This window comes from Cupressus sempervirens, chromosome 3, assembly GCF_028749045.1.
Source record: "Cupressus sempervirens isolate cs-2001-9-10 chromosome 3, ASM2874904v1, whole genome shotgun sequence".
Lineage (NCBI taxonomy): Eukaryota > Viridiplantae > Streptophyta > Pinopsida > Cupressales > Cupressaceae > Cupressus > Cupressus sempervirens.
In genome coordinates, this window is record NC_143120.1 from 113,244,053 (window position 1) to 113,247,755 (window position 3,703).

Here is a 3,703-nt window from a genome sequence, read left to right on the forward strand (position 1 = left end):
ACCTTAGTAAAGGGAGCATCCTCTTACAATGTACCTACCGCCTTCCTTCTAGCATGGATTTGTTATCTATAGCAGTGTTTCCTTGCGGTTGCATGTTTTTTTTTACACTAGCTGGCTTCAAACCTGGTGTGATCTTCTTTTCATGGAGATTCCATCCCAACACATTAGCTTTCCTTTTGATTTGTTGCTGCATGTTTTCCCTTTATCATGGTCGTCTAAGAAATGCAAAATTGCCACCACATTTTAAAAATGCCTTCCTTGCACCAGGGTACCTATCACCCAACTGGTCCTTCAATACTTGAGGTATTGCACAATAATCTTTTGTATCCATGATTGTGATTGTAGAGTCTTGAAGTAGAAATTTGCGAATAGAAACAATCATTGTGTTTAATGTCAAATGAGATGCCAACTCTTCCCTTGAGAGGGTCTCAAGTTGATTAATTACAAAGTCCACAGAATTTGCAAGAAATGGTTCATAAGGTCCAGAGTGAATTCCTATCATAATGTACCACTTCAGCATAAAGAAAGGAGCCCAAAAAACCAAGGAAGACCAAGGCATTACATCTCCAAAACAATGAGTTTCCAAGAAAGAATTTGATAGCACTATAGATTTTAGTTGTCTTGGACGATATTGAACAAAAGTTGTGCAAGAAACCCCTCGAGTGAGGTTCCATAAAGATGTACGTGGTGAACATGAATATCATCTAAGAATTTTTCAAATGAATCAACCCATTCTTGATGGCTCCATATAGGTAGTGCATCAGCAACAATTACTCAATAACCCTTCATTGATAAAGATAGTATCTGCTTGTACAATACATCAACAGTTCCTACTATGCCTAAAAGACAAATAGGAGGTGGCAACTCCTTGGGACCATAATCATAGTATAGCCACTATTTCATCCCAATCAATGGTGGTGCTTAGCCAGGTTTGACTATGAAAAACCCGTATAATTTTAAAGATCTGCATTAGCTCATTCACTTGGGTCTTTAATTGCTGAGCTAACCATTATTATCCATTGATATAAAAACCTGATCTAGATTACATGACCATCAATCTAGACCTTTTATTTTGATTAGAAAAGGTCCTTTTTCATATACATGAATGAAATAATATCCATTTGATGCACATTGTGTCCATTCCTTCACCAAACCATCCAAGTTATGTGAGAGTAGTTAAGCTTTGGATTAGTAGGTTTTCTCAACTTGATCAATGTTGAGCTTGCCTCGACAAAACCTCTGTAGCCATGGATACCATCTATTGCAACTCCTACTATGAGGAAGATGAGTGACAACAAAAGTGCCTACACTTCCATTTCACAGGCCTTCATAAAACCCCCATTCAAACCTTATCAATCTGATGGAACTAGTCAAGCCTCAAAGCAAGTCCGGCTAAAAGAAATTTTATTTCCGAACAACTGACTTTACAAAGTAACCTATTGATCAATCTGATATTGATTAAACTCGAATTTGAGCATTGATTGATCATTTAAAACTCATTTCACCATTAATCTACAAACTATCATTTTGATGCTAGGAGGTCCTTTGACTAGCCTTAAAAATTGACCAAAACACCTGATCGGTCCCTAAAAATTGGCACATTGATTCTCTGTACCACAAAATCTCACCCTATCAAATCTCATCTAATGAAGAGTTTAGGGTCAAAAGATATTCACTTTCAAAGTTGACCTCTTAGAACTGCTTGCAAGAAAACATGTCAGAAAGTAATAAAACCTGTTTGGATTTGGCTTTGAAAATTGGGTAAACAAACATTTGCGGAGATAAAAGCTAGGGCGTTGATTCACTATCATGAGGTGAATATAGATCTACAATTTGTGCACATGAAAAATAACTGGGCATAAATGGTGAGCAGTCAAAGTAGGCTACTCAAAATTTGACAACTGGAAACAATGGTAGAATAGTGATTTTTGGAAATGGAATTGACCTAGAAAAGTGTGCAAATAGATTCATCATGACTTGAAAATTAGGAAATTTAAAGTATTTTCAAAGGACAACATAATGGTACAATCCATTTGATCTCACCTATCATAGATTAGCAGTTATAACATCACAAATAGGGGTACTGATCAATCTGCACTTACTGACACCAGTAAAACGTTGGAAATTCCATTTGGAATCGCGTTTGAAAACTGATCAAACGGATTCGTCATGAGTTGAAACTTGAAACATAACAATCTTTGACCTCTACAATGTAACACAAAAGGAATTTTAACATTTGGGTCAACTAGTCAAAAGTTATAGCTCATCAAACAAGGCTTCCTAGAATTATGTGCAATGTGTGTTAGCATGAAAATAGTAAACTACCAAATTTGAGGTGTTCAAAACCTAGTCAAACGGACTTGAAATGACTCAAAATCAGAAACATAGGTTCTTAGTTATGGAAGCTAGATACTCTCAAAGCAGTGAGTCATGAAACATAATTGGGTGTGAGATATTCACATGCAAACATGCCCTCCTATCACTATTTGACACTTGGTGAAAATGCAGATTTGACAATTGCTCAAAATAAGAATTCTCGACATGACTCAAAATCTCAATTTAACTTCATGGAACATATGGACATACTGAATGGAAGGTGTTAGAAACATTAAACACATTTTGCACTTCAAATGGGTAGCTGGGTACATAGGCATCAAAAAGCATTTAAAGGGCTTCGAAGTGATTCAAAATTTGAAATAGACACTCAAAATGGGAACACAATTTTGAGCACCAACACTATTAAAGAAGGCATCCAAAAACATTTCTAGATTGAAAGAGAAAAATGATCTAGATCAGTATCTAGATACAAAGGGATCATCAAGTGCAAGTGTCTACCAAGATATGTTCTCTACCGAGTGAGGTTGGGTCACAGACTCTACCAAGAAAGGTCGAGAGTGATAAAGATGTTCATGGTTACCGAGTCACAAGGACTTTGTTGAGTGTTCAATGCAAGTGTAGTGGATAATAGTTTTTCAATGTGACATTAGTTGATCTACCTCCATACTAAGCAATTATGAAAAAGCATGAAGTCAAAGTCATTTCCTACCATTAAATTTTGAGTGTTGTTGTGAAAGTGCAATCTTTAGAGCTTCCAAGTGATTTAAGAAAATTTTCAATGAAAGTTTTTGAATTCCTTCAAATCCTACCGAGTGAAGATGGCATCCAGTAGTAGCAAGGTTAAGAAAGGATCTGACATGTTGGTTCATGGAGTGGAGTGGAAAGCACCTGATTTCAAGCTCACTCTTGCGATCACCAAAACCTTAGATCCGAGTGGAGCTCAATCTCAAATCCCTTTAAAGGTACTTCTAGTTAACAATATTTGCACTCATTTCAAATGTGTTATTCAAGAAATTAGTACATTAGAAATGGATGATGTCCTAGGTCAACTGTGTGTTAATGGAGTTTTGAAACCTAAGCACCAACATTTGGAAACTTAAGGGTGAACTCATATCCCTCACATGCCCCATGAATTTCAAGTTAAATGGATTAGGTTTATCGTAAGTTGGGTGAATAATGGTTAGTTGTGGTTGGAGTAACTAGTTTTGATTAAAAATAAGTTGATTCATCAAATTAATGGCCTCCAAATGCTAGCCAAGGCCAAAATGACAAAAACCCTAGGTCAGGTGGAGTTGGAAAAGAAAACCCTAGAAAAATGGGAGGACAAGGGAATGAAAATAAAAAATGTTTCTAATATTGAATTGAA

The 3,703-nt window shown here is 36.2% G+C and overlaps 1 pseudogene; it reads right to left on the reverse strand.

Annotated features, from left to right (window-relative positions):
* Nucleotides 1–205: 205 nt before the first annotated feature.
* Nucleotides 206–1,020, reverse strand: LOC149565034 (uncharacterized; annotated as a pseudogene).
* Nucleotides 1,021–3,703: the final 2,683 nt, after the last annotated feature.